At 42.9% G+C, this 16,189-nt stretch overlaps 1 non-coding gene across 1 annotated transcript; it reads right to left on the reverse strand.

The window, feature by feature from the left end:
* Positions 1-2,462: 2,462 nt before the first annotated feature.
* LOC144616754 (U6 spliceosomal RNA) lies at positions 2,463-2,569 on the reverse strand. The gene has a single exon (XR_013556503.1). It is a non-coding gene; the product is annotated as a U6 spliceosomal RNA (small nuclear RNA).
* Between the last annotated feature and the right edge of the window lie 13,620 nt (positions 2,570-16,189).

Here is a 16,189-nt window from a genome sequence, read left to right on the forward strand (position 1 = left end):
ACACATTAAAATGTGAAGACATGAGTAGGTTACAAGTATAAGAAAAGATACACCATACTATATTAATGTCAGGTGGAGTAGTACTGTGAGCAGTCAGAGGAGAGAGGGGCTAGGGAGAGGCCAGGGAATGCTAGTGGGTGAACATATTTGGGGGGCACTAGAATATAAATTTGTCTGAATGGGAGTTGGGCAGTAGCAGCAGGAGTAGGCTGGGAAGGAGAACAAAATTTGGAGGCACAGAAAGAAATGGAACATAGAAGGTTTTTTTTTTTTTTTAATTTTTAACATAGAATTTTATTTTATTTTATTTTATTTTATTTTATTTTATTTTATTTTATTTTATTTTAATTTTATTTTATTATTTTTTAAAATTTACATCCAAATTAGTTAGCATCTAGTGAAACAATGATTTCAGGAGTAGATTCCTTAATGCCCCTTACCCATTTAGCCCATCCCCCCCTCCCAAAACCCCTCCAGCAACCCTCAGTTTGTTCTCCATATTAATGAGTCTCTTCTGTTTTGTCCCCCTCCCTGTTTTTATATTATTTTTGTTTGCCTTCCCTTATGTTCATCTGTTTTGTCTCTTAAAGTCCCCATGAGTGAAGTCATATGATTTTTGTCTTGCTCTGACTAATTTCACTTAGCATAATACCCTCCAGTTCCATCCACATAGTTGCAAATGGCAAGATTTCATTCTTTTTGATTGCTGAGTAATATTCCGTTGTGTGTGTGTGTGTGTGTGTGTGTGTGTGTGTGTGTGTGTATATATATATATATATATATATATATATATACCACATTTTCTTTATCCATTCATCCGTCGATGGACATTTGGGCTCTTTCCATGCTTTGGCTGTTGTTGATAGTGCTCCTATAAACATGGGGGTGCATGTGTGCCTTCGAAATAGTACACCTGTATCCCATGGATAAATGCTTAGTAGTGCAATTGCTGGGTCATAGGGTAGTTCTATTTTTAGTTTTTTGAGGAACCTCCATCCTGTTTTCCAGAGTGGCTGCACCAGCTTGCATTCCCACCAACAATGCAAAAGAGATCCTCTCTCTCCACATCCTTGCCAACATCTGTTGTTGCCTGAGTTGTTAATGTTAGCCATTCTGACAGGTGTAAGGTGGCATCTCATTGTGGTTTTGATTTGTATTTCCCTGATGATGAGTGATGTTGAGCATTTTCTCATGTGTCAGTTGGCCATCTGGATGTCTTCTTTGGAGAAGTGTCTGTTCATGTCTTTCGCCCATTTCTTCACTGGATTATTTGTTTTTTGGGTGTTGAGTTTGATAAGTTCTTTATAGATTTTGGATACTAACCCTTTATCTGATATGTCCTTTGCAAATATCTTCTCCCATTCTGTAGGTTGCCTTTTAGTTTTGCTGATTGTTTCCTTCACCGTGCAGAAGCTTTTTATTTTGATGAGGTCCCAGTAGTTCATTTTTGCTTTTGTTTCCCTTGCCTCCAGAGACGTGTTGAGTAAGAAGTTACTGTGGGCAAGATCAAAGAGGTTTTTGTCTGCTTTCTCCTTGAGGGTTTTGATGGCTTCCTGTCTTACATTGAGGTCTTTCATCCATTTTGAGTTTATTTTTGCGTATGGTGCAAGAAAGTGGTCCAGGTTCATTCTTCTGCATGTCACTGTCCAGTTTTCCCAGCACCACTTGCTGAAGAGACTGTCTTTATTCCATTGGATATTCTTTCCTGCTTTGTCAAAGATTAGTTGGCCATACGTTTGTGCGTCCATTTCTGGGTTCTCTATTCTATTCCATTGATCTGAGTGTCTGTTCTTGTGCCAGAATATAGAAGGTTTTGATTCCCTAGTTAAGGAGTTCAAGCTTTACCTGAGTTCAGGTTGAAGAGGAGGCAGGTGTTTTGTAAGAATTGATCTGGAGGCAATGTTGAGGATCAGTTGGAGAAGATAAAGTAAGACAGAGATTTTAAATTAAGTTTTCTAGGAAGGGTGTGAAAATGAATATATTTACATTAGATAATAAATAAAAATTTCCCAACTGCACAGTACATGCATCTGATCGGACAGTATATGCCACATCTCTGCTTGGTTTCACCCTTTTCTCTTTCCCATTTGCACTCAAATGCATAAAAATTTGCCTAGATAGTCCCAACTCATGAAAAGAACACTGACTGTCACAGATGGTGCTTCACTAATCATGGCTTGCAACAAACAGTTTTAACAAGATTGCTGTCTTAAAAAAAAAACAACAAACGCAAGGCTACTAGTTATGTGATATTTTGTATTTCATGAAACAGGAATTTGGGGAAAATAAAAACAGTAATACTTACCCAGGTGACAGTTTTTTTCCATTATAATATTTGTTACAACATTAGAATTAGAGTCTAGGGGGAGGCTGTGGGTAGCCTGATGTATCTAAAGTTTGAGAACCAATTTTCCAGGTGGTTTCTTTCTTTCTTTCTTTCTTTCTTTCTTTCTTTCTTTCTTTCTAATATGGAATGCTTCACAGATTTGTGTGTCATCCTTGCGCAGTGGCCATGCTAATCTTCTCTGTATCGTTCCAATTTTAGTATATGTGCTGCCAAAGCCAGCACGCCAGGTGGTTTCTAAGAGCACCTTTACCTTTAAATTCCTCAAAAGACACAAACTATTGGGGCATCTGGGTGGCTCAGTTGGTTAAGTATCTGATTCCCGATTTCAGCTCAGGTCATGATCTCACAGTCATAAGATCAAGCCTCGCCTCTGGCTACACACTGAGCATAGAGCCTGCTTAAGATTCTCTCCCCCCCCCCCCCCCCCCCCCGCAACCTGCATGCTCTCTCTCTCTTTCTCTCTCTCTCAAAAAAAAAAAAAAAAAAAGACACAAACTATTGAAGCACCTTCAAGAATAGATAATCCAAATAGACCTGTAGCTATTAAAGAATCCACGTAGGGGTGGCTGGGTGGCTCTGTCGGTTAAGCCTCTGACTTTGGCTCAGGTCATGATCTCATGGTTCGTGGGTTCAAGCCCCACACTGGGTTCTGTGCAGCCTGGAGACTGCTTGGGATTCTGAGTCTCCCTCTCTGTCTCTGCCCTTCCTCTGCTCACTCTCTCTATCTCTCTCTCAAAAATAAACAAACATTTAAAAAATTAAAAAAAAATCCACCTATTACTACCACTCAAATGGGAGGTGTCCAGTAAAGCTCCATTGGGAAGGGTCCCAGCTTTCTTTAGAGAGAGGCCTTCAAACTGAAGGATCCAGATTACCTTTTGAGACCCTCATGAAATACTTGTGAACAGAGGTGGGGAGAGAGGACATCATAATGATAGGTAATGACTATGTATTAAGTGCTCATTGCTTGTAATCTTTACAACTCCCCAAGTTAACAGTCATGATTCCTATTTTCCTGGCGATAACCTCAGGGGTATTACATACTGTGTCCAAGGGCACTCGATAGTAAAAGGCAGAGCTGGGAATCTCAGCCTCTTGGTGTGCTGTCTCCTTTCAGCCAGTTAAGAACAGATAAGGTGGCAAAAGTAGAAGACAAGGTGGCAGCTCTCCACGAACGCGATAAACATCAAGATGTGATGCAACAAATGGTCCACACGCAATGAGAGGTCTCCCATCAGACTGTGTCCTGATAGTTCCATGAGTTCTATGAGTCACAATGTGCTTTCATGATCTTCTCTGACACTCTCAGCAACCCTGTGGGGCTAGCAGTCCAGCAGTTTGGATCTCTATCTTACAGATGAGAAACATAAAGTTCAGAGACATATAATGCACCCCCACCCCTGCCATAGCCACACATTTATAAGACAGAGTTTGAGGACTTAAATACCTCTGCTCCCCACTATACCAATACATTTCCACTTTCCCAACCATGCAGCCTGCTAATAGCATAGACACTAACTGAAAGGCAAAGCTGAATATTTTAAACTTCCCAGGCTAGGGAGTCCTGTGACCGGAAGTCGTCACCTCAACCAGCGTTGAGCACGTCTTAGTTTCGTTACACCGAATAAGCGTGGAAGATGTTCATTCGTTGGAAAGGAAGCAAGAAAAAAATCCCAAATGGCTGCAACAGAGACGGGAGGCATTACATCCCTTCCATTCTGACCTGCCAGGTTTATAGAGGGCTTATTTTGGTTTTATGCCCCTTTATAATGGATTTTCAATCAGAAAAAAATTTCTCAGCGACTTCCATTGAAAAGAACATGTATTCTCAGGGCTGTACTGATTCTCAGGTCTTGATACTGATTTCCCAGGACAAACCTCTTTAGTTTCATATCCTTGAAGATTTTCAGCAAGCAGCTTTTCCAGGTGCACAGTGACACAGGGGCAGGCAAGATGACAAGAGCTGAGAAAGTTCTAGTCTAGGTCACCCCAAGAGTTCATGGTGAGCATGGCATTTGAAGCTGGAGCCTTCTCGTTTGTTGTCTTTAAAATAGCTATGCGGATCTTGCAACTAACTCCAAAGCATATCTGTATTTGTTTTAATACAAAAATAATATATCCCTCACATCTTCACACAAAGTAGTTGTTCCAGGATGGAGGTCTATAATTTAGCCTGTGGTTTCCTCAGCAGTACCCACACCATCCTTCTATTTTCTCAGCTCTAGGGAGAAGAATTAAGTGGATGAAGTTTGCCTTGTTTAGTGCCTCCCCTCCCGCTCTGGCTCACCTTGCCTCCTTTCCCAGCAGTCAGGTCTTGGGGTCCTGCCCTGCCCCGCCCGGCAGTATCTCCTATTCTAGACCTTTGTGTCCCTTCACCAATACTTGCCAGTTCTGTCTTCCCTCAAGGTGATGTCAGATTTCTCTTTAATGTTGGAGGTTTATATGTTTCTCCCTCCTAAGTAATATACATGTAATTTTACATGGGATTTCAGGCGTTATGGCAGAATTACCTGAGAGATATCTGGGGGCAAGAGGAGCTCCATGGCATCCCTAAGCTCATACCATAAAAGCAGCCACTTTGGCAGGGGCATTGCTCTTACCAATCCCCAAACCGTGAGTGTGGCTGGTGAAGTTATCACAGCAAAGAGACAGAAAGCTTTAGATCCCATTTATTCAAATAGTTTTTCTGGGCTTTCATCATGGTATTCTTGGAGCTGTACTCGGTGGAGTTTAATTTTCAAATGTGATACAGGGATATGACAACAATGACAGCAGGATTCAAAGAAAGGTTGACCTAAGCCCATGATGGTATCCAGGTTCCTAGGAGCCCAGAAAATGGTGGCTATACTTGGTTTATCCTTCAGGTCAACCATTGCTCATTGAGATCTGAATCTGTTTCTAGTACATCCTGTTAAAATTCTTAGGGCCTACTCTCCCATGAATAAAAGTGTTAATTACATTTTCAAAGCTGTAAACTCAACACAATGTGTTTGGAAGGGGGTGGGAGGATGAATAAGTGTTTCGAGACACTTTCTGTGCTGGCTTTGTTCACACATCCATTTCTGCCCACATGGTGCCACACACATTACACCTTTGGGGTTCTGCGGAGTGTTTTCTTGGTGTGTGTGTGTGTGTGTAGGTGTATATATGGTGGGGGGATCATATTCTTTTTTTTAATTGCAAATTAATCTGAAGATCCTAAAAGTTGCTATGTAGATACCATTTGGGAAATCAATATCTTCTATTTGCTTTAAAATACAGAAACAGGGGCGCCTGGGTGGCTCAGTCGGTTAAGCGGCCGACTTCGGCTCAGGTCATGATCTCGTGGTCTGTGAGTTCGAGCCCCGCGTCGGGCTCTGTGCTGACAGCTCAGAGCCTGTAGCCTGTTTCAGATTCTGTGTCTCCCTCTCTCTGACCCTCCCCCGTTCATGCTCTGTCTCTCTCTGTCTCAAAAATAAATAAACATTAAAAAAAATTAAAAAATAAAATACAGAAACAATATTTATACTCATGGGGCCTCATGTAAGCTGCATCAATCAACTACATGAATAGACATATTGTTATGGTTCCAGCAGGACCCATGATCTCTCTTGGACATATCTGCTCCCTATCTGCAGACAGGTTTAAACAACATATCCCCATCCCCTCCCCTCCCCTCGGCCTCTCCCCTCCTTGCAATTGGGAGCAGAGTAGCCAATTCCTTGGCCAGGCAGGACTGGTCTGGCTTTCTCACATGGTGATGGCACTAGAACTGAAAGGCAGAGAGGAGTTGAGGCGTCCCGGAGGAGAGTCAGAGAACATTCCCTTTAGCTTCTTTCTACTGATTTGGGAGTTTTACAAGTTCTATCTGTGTCTTTTTCGTAGTTATTCTTAATATTTAGAGGCATCCTCAATTTAAGTCTCTAATGTTTTCCAGACTTTGCCTGTGTAATTTGAAACCCTTCAGTCTTAACGTGGTAACATCTAGCTCAGTTAGCCAGTGTGTGCCATCTTTTCTGTCCTTCTCTCGATCCACACCAACCCCCATAAAGGTCCAAGCCTTTGTTGACCTACAATGGCATGGCACAAAATCTAGAACCATGTTGTCTTATCTTAATATGCTTTCATTTGGGGGATCCCACAGGGCAGGAAGACATCCAAAATCAAGCTGTCAGCAAGGCTCTGCTGCCTCTGAAGTCTTCCTCAAAGGCAGTCAATCCTTGGTATTCCTTGGCTGGTAGTTGTGTCACTCCAGGCTCCACCTTTACTGTCACGTGGTTTCCTTCCCTTCAGGTCTGTACGTGTCCTCTCCTCTTCTTATAAGGACATCAGTAATTGGATTTAGGCCCCACTTTAATACAACATGACCTTGTCTTAACCAATTACATCTGCAAAAGACCCTTTTCTACATAGGCAGTATTCTGAGGTTCTGGGTGGGCATGAATATTTGGAAGACACTAGTCATCCCACCACAGAGGATGATGCAGATGGGGTATAATGGTCTAATTCTCCGAATGAAGTCTGTCATTTCCCATCACCTTTGCTGGGGCCAGCCTTCTCTGGAAGGGGATTTTCAGGTAATCTTCGGAGCAAATATCTTGATAGGTTATGGAGGGTAGAGTGCTGCTCTGGGCACAGCAGGTCATGACGGGTAAGTGTACTAATAAAAGAGAGACTGAAGTTCCCTTCTGCAAATTGGAAAGTCACCGGCTGCACACCCCGCAGGGCCTGGAAAAATGAACCTCCTCCTCACCCTCTTTTTTGTGTTCTTGATAAAGGGCTCTGACTCAGAGGAAAAATACACAGGCAGCCCGGGGCCATGTTTACAGTTAAGTCCACATGGCAGTAACAGAAGCCTGCTGGGAGGAATTAGGGCTATTATGTGTGTGGCAGAATCTGTGTGAATAGTGGCCCATGCCTTTGTGGTGAACTGGGGCAGGAATGGCTGACAGGTGAAGGGACATTAGTGGACAGTGGGGAAAGGTTTGTCTTGGGATGAATATTTAGACGGCAGTTATTTATTCAACAAACCCTTACTATGCCAGGCGCTGTATTGTATTGTATTGTATTGTATTGTATTGTATTGTATCCCTTCTTCAGTATAACTCAAATATGAAGTATAGGCATATTTCCTATGGTTAAATCCTCAAAATGTGTGGAAAATCTCATCTGAAGTAGACATAGCTTTGCTTAAAGCTGAGTTAACCAAAGCATAGGATGTTGACCTAAAATAACTAGGAATTGGGCTGAGAGTTAAATGGGAAATGTCAGAGTTTGTAGGAGACTCCAAAAGGCAGATGAAATCAACATGGGGTCCAGAGCAGATGCCCCTGAAATCTACGAACCTAAGATGATTCCTTACAGGGTTACATTAGGCTTTGTGGAAAAGCCTAGAAAAAAGAAACCATAAACTTTATCATATATTCCAGGAAATGTGTTGCCTTTTGAGTTTATGTAAAGAGAATTGCTAAAAGGAAAAAGTTGAAACATCTTCCTCTAAAACAACCTTGCACATAAACCTTAACAATGTGCTCCTCAGCTGGATAATGTCTTTTGCCTTTAAAAGTGTGACTGTTGATCCAGGCTCTGGAAGCTTGTAGAGGTGAGGGGATTTCTTTCTCTTTATGGGCACCTAATCCAAGTAATCACTCATTCAGACATGTTTCTGGAGTGATTACCAGGAGCCAGGCACTAGTTGCTCATGAAGTCATAGCATTTGGGAGTCAGAAGAGCTTGCACAAAGTGTTTGGTCCCTCCCCTTCATGTCTCAGATGAGGACACTGCTCAGGATGTTGAAGGCCTGGCTCAACACCACCACAGCCAGAGGGACCAGGTGTTCTGAGCCATGTTGAATGCTTTCTGTGCAAGGCCATTGTTATGGACCGAATGTGCTCCCCACCAAATTCATATGTGGAAGCCCTAACCACCCAGTATGATGGTATTGGGAGGTGGGGCCTCTGGGAGATGATTAGGTTTCGATGGGGTCATGAGGATGAGAAGAGCAAAAGACCACCACTCTCTCTCTCAACCATGTGAGCACACAGTGGTAAGGCATACTTATGTGAGCCAGGAGGAGGGACCTCGCCAGTAATGGAATCTGCTGGCACCTTAAATTAGGACTTCCCAACCTCAAGAACTGTAAATAAATGTCTGTTCTTTAAGCCACCTAGTGCATGGTATTTTGTTACAACAGTAGAGCTAAGACAGCCTTATTATCCCTTATTATTATTGTGGTTTTTTTTTTGTTTTTTTTTTTGCTAAAGTCTTGGTATCGGCTTGTTTTTCCATTATTTCAAACAACTCCCTCCATCTGACCCCATTCTCAAAAGCAAAACAAAACAAGCAAAAAAGCAAAACAGAATTTGAAATATACTTGTAGAAGTCAAATCCAAATAATGAAAAATGAAGAAACAACAAACAACTAAAACCTAAATGACAAAGACACTTGAATTCAAGCGAACCTATCTGAAGTTATCATCAGCACGATAAAGCTCTAATGCAATGCTACAACCCAGGTGTGCTGCGAATTTTGCCCAGGTGTGAAGATCAAAATCTGTGAGTGTAGATAATAGGAATGCAGCATCTCTAAGGGTTTTTCCAAACTAAAATTCCATGATCCAATTTTTTCTTTTTCCTTTTTTTGCCTTTTGAAACCCATAATTTTGCTCACATGGTATAACTGACCCACAAGTTTTCTCTTTTCCAAGGGATAATTAGCAAAAGGTTTGATTAAATTCTAACAATTAATTCAATTCCATCCACTGTCCTGCAGCCCAGTATAACCATATATGTAATGATTTTATGTCTTTCACACCAAAATGTGTGTGTATATACCCTTAAGGCAAAGTAACAAAAGTTTCCATAAAACTTATATGACTCCTTATCTCAACAGCTACGGAGACTTGAAAATATAAAATCCATTTTTTAATGCAATCTTAACATCAAGCTAGGAGATTGGGCTTTCCTTCTATATGAGAATGGGAATCTTCTCGCCCAAATCATTATTATAAGGTTTTTGAAATAGTAATATCTATTTTCATATGAACCAATCTGGAATTAACTTTTCTTTGCCTGTCTGTGCGTATGTTTGACATTCAGGGGTTAGTCATTTTGTATCAGGTGCTCACTCATAAGCAGATACCAGATATCCCCTGTATAAAGGAAATATGGATAAGAAAATTGAGGGCTTGGAAGTGGCTCAAGAACACATACTTAAGTAGCTGACCCTACTGTAGCCATGTTGTCCTACCCCAAAGTCATCTGAGACTCATTAGCATGTTGCCAAACCTGTACTAATACAGCTTAATCTTACTCATGGGAAAGGCTTTTGAGTGTGCTGTGTTTCTTACAATGTTGTGTGAAGACCATCTGAATGAGAAACTCCTTGGGAAGCGTTTTTTTTTGGCTTTATTTTTAGTGTTTGTTCAGTTTTGAGAGTAACAGTGTGAGCAGGGGAGGGGCAGAGAGAGGGGGGTACAGAGGATCCGAGGCAGGCTCTGTGCTAACAGCAGCAAGCCCGATGTGGGACTCGAAATCAAAACCATGAGATCATGACCTGAGCGGAAGTCGGATGCTCAACTGCCTGAGCCACCCAGGTGCCCTGGGAAGGGTGTCCTTTTTAAAAACACAAATTGCTAGGCCGTCTATCCATCCCTACTAAATCAGATTGTGGGGAAGGGTCCCAGGCATAAACATCGTAGACGTGTTCTGTGGTTGATGCTTAGGCTTATTAAGGCGTTAGAACTGTTTTTAGAAAGGACATTGATTCATAGCAGAGTAATCACCATAGTAACCTAGGGACCCATCACCTGAACTGTATTCCCCGTGATTTCATGTTTACTGTCTCCTACTTTAAGTGATAGATCAGAGAGAAATAAAACCCACGAGGATCTGGGCAAGCCATCACTTATTCATTAACACAGCTCCACGTCCAGAAACAGCCTGACATGACAACTTTTCTATCTTGGTTATGGTCGCCTCCAGACAACAGAATGACAGGGTCATGGAACCCCTTCAACAGACCAGAGATATGCTTGCTCCCGAGTGGCCTCTTCAGGGACACATCGTCATTCTGCCAGCCTTGCCCACGTGTGACATGGCAGGTGACCCCTGAGGGAAATGCTGTGTGCTAATTCTATCCCAATCCCTCACCTCATCAAGTGCAAGAATCCATGAATCAGACAACAACTCAGAAATGGAAGTAAAAAGGCATTCAGAATAATTTTAGGAAGAGACGGGATGGGCCACTTTTAGAACTCTAGTACCAAAACGTGAGAAAAGAAGAGAAAATGAGACAGAATATGAATTTTCCATCTTCCATTTTCTGAGCTGGTCTGCAAATCCCTCCTGATAAAGCAGTTCGACTAAAGCTCAGGTGATGGGCCTTTGGTTGCCATGGCAATCACTCAGCTGTGTGCAGCACCTAATGCGTCTCTAATTTTCCTGCAGAAGTGCACCCAAGGTCAGCAGAGGACACACAATGCCTGTCCCAGACTCCTGGGGACAAAGTTGGGCTCTGCCTGGCACACGACCAAAACGTCTTTGAAATTCATTCCATTCCTTCAAATATTAGTGATCGTTTTGACATGATACAAAATGAGGCAGGTTGGAACGCTGGCATGAAGGAAACAGAATTTTATTTTTACGTAACTCAACTCGGTTATGATTTCTATCTTTATCCCAATGAGATAGTGTGAAAATCCCATCAGTCTTTAGGGATCACCATGCTTTCTCAGGGTTGTGTGAAGGTGTGGGTTGGAGGTGGGGGGCAGGGGTTGGTTACAGGCTACCGGGTTTGGGGAGGGAACATCTAGACACACAGGTTGCCACTGAGACCTCCCTCCTTCCTGTCCATGTGGCTGTCCTCGGTCCTGCAGAACTCATCAAACTCAGCTTTCATCAGTTTCCTTCAGTCCCCTCAAATATTTTCTAGTATCTGAGTAGGAAGGAAGCTCTCTCTTTCAAGGGTCTCCCATGCATTTTGTCTACACCCTATCCTTTCTCCTGACCATGAGCTTAGAGTTTTAGAAACTCAGAAAGACTATTTTCTGCCCGGCTCTATTTCTCCTTTAAGACATTTAGTCAATAACTATTTATTGAGCGGCTACTAAATGCTAAGTACTGTTCTAAGCTATGGAGACACAGTAGGAGAAAAAATACACAAAAAATCCTTGTGATTATGGGGCTTATGCTCTACCAGGGGAGACAGACAACAGTCAGCAAATGTAACAACAAATAAAGGAGAAGATACACGCTAGGGAAAAATAGAACAAGAGCAGGGGGACCAGGAGGGTGGAGGGAAAGCAGCGAGTTGCAATTTTAGAGAGAGGATGGGGTAAGCCTTGTGGAGGTGACATTTGAGCGCAGACATAAGGAAAGTTGAGGAAATAAGCTAAGTGGGTATCTTAGGGAAGAGTGTTCCAGGCAGACGGAACAACTCAAGCCAAGGCCTTAGGACGGGAACATGTTTGGTATTGTTCGAGAGCTGCAAACAGACCAGTATGGCTGCAGGGTGTGAGGGGGAGAGCAGCAAAGGTAAGGTCAGAGGTGTGTGTGCGTGTGTGTGTGTGCATCCATGTGTGCACCCGCGCATACGTGTGTGGAGGGGTGTTCTGAGAGATCATTAGGGTCTCGTAAGCCCCTGCAAGGGCTTTTCTGAGTGAGGTGGGGCATCACTGCTAAATTCTGATTAGGAATATAATCTGGATTTAGGTTTTAAAAGGAACCCTGGCTGCTGTGATAAGAATAGACCCTAAAGAGTGAAAATAAGAACATAAGTTCTTGTGTAAGAACACTGCAGAAGCCCAGACGGGAGCTGGGCAAATGAGAAGTGGTCAGGTTCTAGGGTTACGACCCTCCTCCACCTCCACCTCCACATCCACCGGATTTTTTTTTTTTATCATGTCCTCTAAGTTTCTCCTTTACCCCCACTGCTAGAGGCGGTCATCATAAAGCCATATTTTATATAGAATGTGTGATCGGTTTTCCAGCAGTTTTGCTTCCTGACAAGCAGAACGCCCTTCAGGGATAAGGCAGGCAATCACTTGTGCCCTGGCAGTTCCTGGTAACATGAGTCATTAAAAAAAAAAAAAAAAGCCATCTAGTAACTTGATTTGCAAATGACCTCACAATTTGAGTCATACGATCTAAACTTCATTAAATCTGGGAGGACGTGTCCTATCACATGCTGTACCAATTAAGCACTTCTTTAAAAAAATACTTTACTTCTGTGTTCTGTAGCAATCTGTCTCTTCTGAACTGCTATATAACAGCCCAGCTTCTATCTCTGAGGGCCTCTTATGACTTTTGAACGAAATCTCAGCTGTTTTCGGGGCATATATGGGTATCCATTCTACACAAGACTTGGAGATTGTTGCTCTGGTTTAAAACATAACAATATCGGGGGTGTTGGAGCAGAAGCGGCTGGCATCTTGGGATTATTTCAGCTGCTTTTTGTTAACATTCGTTCTGAATGCAGCGGTTTCTGCTTGGGAGCCATTTAAACTGTAGTTACAGGAGTGCCCGGGTGGCTCATTCGGGTAAGTGTCTCTTAATCTCCTCTCAGGTCATGATCTCATGGTTCATGGGACTGAGTACCGAGCCGGGCTCTATGCTGACAGTGTGCTTGGGATTCTCTCTCCCTCTCTCTCTGCCCCTCCCCACTCATGCTCTCTCTCTCTCTCTCAAGATAAATAAATAAACGTTAAAAAAAAAAAGTGTAGTTGAAACTACTGTATACGCAGAAGAAAGTTTATCTATTTTCACTGCTTTAAAATCTTCAAGTTTTGTTTGTTTTTGTTTTGGATCTCCTTTTGTAAGTCTCTTCGGTTTATTAGGTGCTGAGCCGGTCAGGATTCCTGGTTGTGAACCACAGAAATCAAGTATGGCTAACTCGAGTGGAGTGGAGAGTGAGTCAGAAGACGTGAGACAGAGCCCAGAAATGACGAGATGGCTGGAGAATCAACCTCGAAGGACAGGCAGGGGACAGGGGAGGAAAGGGACAGCCAAGGCCACTGTGATGGACCGGATGCTTGTGTTCCTTCCAAATTCATATGTTGAATTCCAGTGTGATAGTATTAGGACATGGGATATTTGGGAGGTAATGAGTCATGAGAATGGGCCCTCATGAATCAGATTAGTGCCCTTATAAAACGGACCCCACAGAGCTCCGTAGCTTTCTTCTTGCCCTATGAGGATACAACCCAGAGTCTGCAGTCTGCGGTCTAAAAGAGGGCTCTCACTGGAACCCAACCATTTTCTTTGACCCCAATAACCAAGTTCTATTGATTCTTTAAAATGTCTCTTGGCTCCTTATTAGTCATTGTTAATTTTACCATCTTTGTTTAGGCCCTAGTGACATGTTGCCTGAGATCCATAAAGCTCCTAAGCATTCTTCTTGACTCTAGTTTCTCCCTGCCCTGACTCATCCACCCCATCGGACATGGTGTTTGCCAAACCCAATAACAACCTGGCTTTCTTAAAATTTCTGTGGCAGACCCAACACAAGGTCTTTAGCCTGGTGGTAAGTGTCTCTCCTTCCCTTGTCTTCATCTCTGCAAGTTCGCGTGCACACGTCATGCTCCCATCTCAGTACATTTTCACCTTTGGTTGGAATCTTTCCATTGCCCCTCACTCCCCGCAGGAATAAGTTCCCCGATGGAGCATGCGGTACACTAGGCTTTCCGCACCTGTGCCTGCCTAGAGTCGGCCTGTTCCACACAGTCTAAAGCTGTTTTATTCCTCAGTGCCAATTACGTATGCTTTTGTGTTCTCCCAGACTAGAATGCCTGCCCATATCTTTCTTCTTTACAAACTCTTATTTACCCTTAAAGATTTACCTTATTTACCCTTAAATAATTTACCATTCATTTAGCCCGTAATTACTGAGTCCCTAATGTGTGTCACATACTCTCCTGGGGGGAGTGAGCTCGTCAGACAGGATTCCTGCTCATGGATCCGATGTTTCAGAAGAAGAGACCCAACAATTAATTGGAAACAAGTGAATGAGGTAACAGCTGATAACAGTAAGCATGCTTAAAGAAATAAAACAACGTGTGCTGGAGAGCTGGGGGCAGGGTGGCTATTTACCCTTGTGTTTAGAGATGGCTTTCTTGGAGAAAGTGCTGTTTTTTCTGAGACCTGAATGAGAGAAGGAACTAGCGTGCAAAGATCAGGGAAGAAGATCATCCCACATAGAGGGAAGAGCGAGTGCTAAGGCCCCAAGGTAAGAAAACCTGTTACGTTGGACGAACAGAGAGGCGGCCAGGGGGCTGACGTCCAGTGAGTGAAGGGGAGAATAACAGAGATGAGCCCAGAGACTAAGAGCCGGATCAGACCATGAGTTAAGTATCAAAGGAGTTTTGGATTTTCGCTTTCTCTGATGAACCTTCACTGACCTTCTTCCACTAATTCTTTAGGCACAATTTTGCTTAAGTGACGCTTAATCCTAAGTGACGTCTCAGTCCTAAGTGATGCTACTACTGAGAACACTAGCTGGCCATAAAGCACTCTCATCTCAACTTTCTTTGTGGATCTCTGGCCATTGTTGCATATATTTTTAGCAAACGAGACAAACTGTTGCTTTGTTTTAAAATGGCACTAAATTAAGAGAGAATATAAGTGAACATTGAAAAGGCAGTGAGGATATGCACAGGAAACATGTTCAAACAGGATTCTCAGCAAACACATTATCCATATTTGCAAATTTAGACACCCCAAAGTCTCCAGATATGGTCCTCCTGAATGGTTAAAGGTCTACTCTGCCATGATTTACCAACCTGGGTTATAATCTGGTTGTCTGTTTTTTCAACTAAATTATAAAATCCTTCAAAGGTAGGTTCTGTATACAGAATCGCTATGTACATAAACTTCCACACAGCATAAAACTGGTTTCATTGTTGAAGCTTATTGAATCTCTAAATAATTCTACTTCAAAAATCTTTGCTTACACTGACAGGGATGGTGTAAAGATAGTGCGCAGTAAAGGATGGTCCCCCAGCATTTGGGGGAGAATGTCCCAAAATATAAATCCTCCCCCTCCCCCCCCCCCCCCCACTAACCAAGGTAGAAGCTGGCCTTCCTTTGGCAGCTAGGGTACAGACACATGACCTTGTCTTCTCCAGTCAGATGCACCCATGTGACGCTTTAATTTGGAAGAAAGCAGTGAGGAAACGGCTGTTCCCCAGAATGCAATTCTCAGATGATAGGGCAGTGAAGGAATCCAGCTTTCAATAAGCTGGGGAGAGGAGGAGGGAGAGCCTGGCATCCAGCCCCTGGGGTAAGAGGTGGCAGTCGTAGTATCTGCATCTAGCGATAGGGACCATGACCTTGTCTGAGCTGCCCTGCAGCTTGGGCTCCCATGTTCATTGACTCTTAGCCTGACTCTAGCCCTCCAGGAATTTCTGTAGGCAATCTCATATCTTTTAATAAATTCCCTTTCTGTGTAAACAGCCGGTATGCCTTCTATTTTTCTCAACTGAGACCTCTGGTGCAGGCAGGCTGCAGATGGCAGGGAGACTTTCATTTAAGTGTTAGGGTTGAAAATGAATCAGGAATTAAAAACAAAACCTCTGCAAGTTATAATTTAAGCCAGTGGGGGCATGATAGCTGGTTTATAAAAATTCAATTTGCTCATTGCCTCTTGGAGAGCAAAACTATGGAAACAGCATTGCTTTAAGACAGAAGGTGGGTATTTGGCAACATGAAACTTGTGAAGACATTTTGACTGTTAAAGTACCCCAGTGGGATAAGGCACAGAATGAGGCTACTCTGTCACTTACGCTTATGCTGGCATGCTGCTTGATGGTATTACATCCTTTTCCAGCATGAGCTGTTTCTCTTTGCCTGCAGACCCCTGAGCATGTA

This window comes from Panthera onca, chromosome B3, assembly GCF_046562875.1.
Source record: "Panthera onca isolate mPanOnc1 chromosome B3, mPanOnc1 haplotype 2, whole genome shotgun sequence".
Taxonomy (NCBI): domain Eukaryota; kingdom Metazoa; phylum Chordata; class Mammalia; order Carnivora; family Felidae; genus Panthera; species Panthera onca.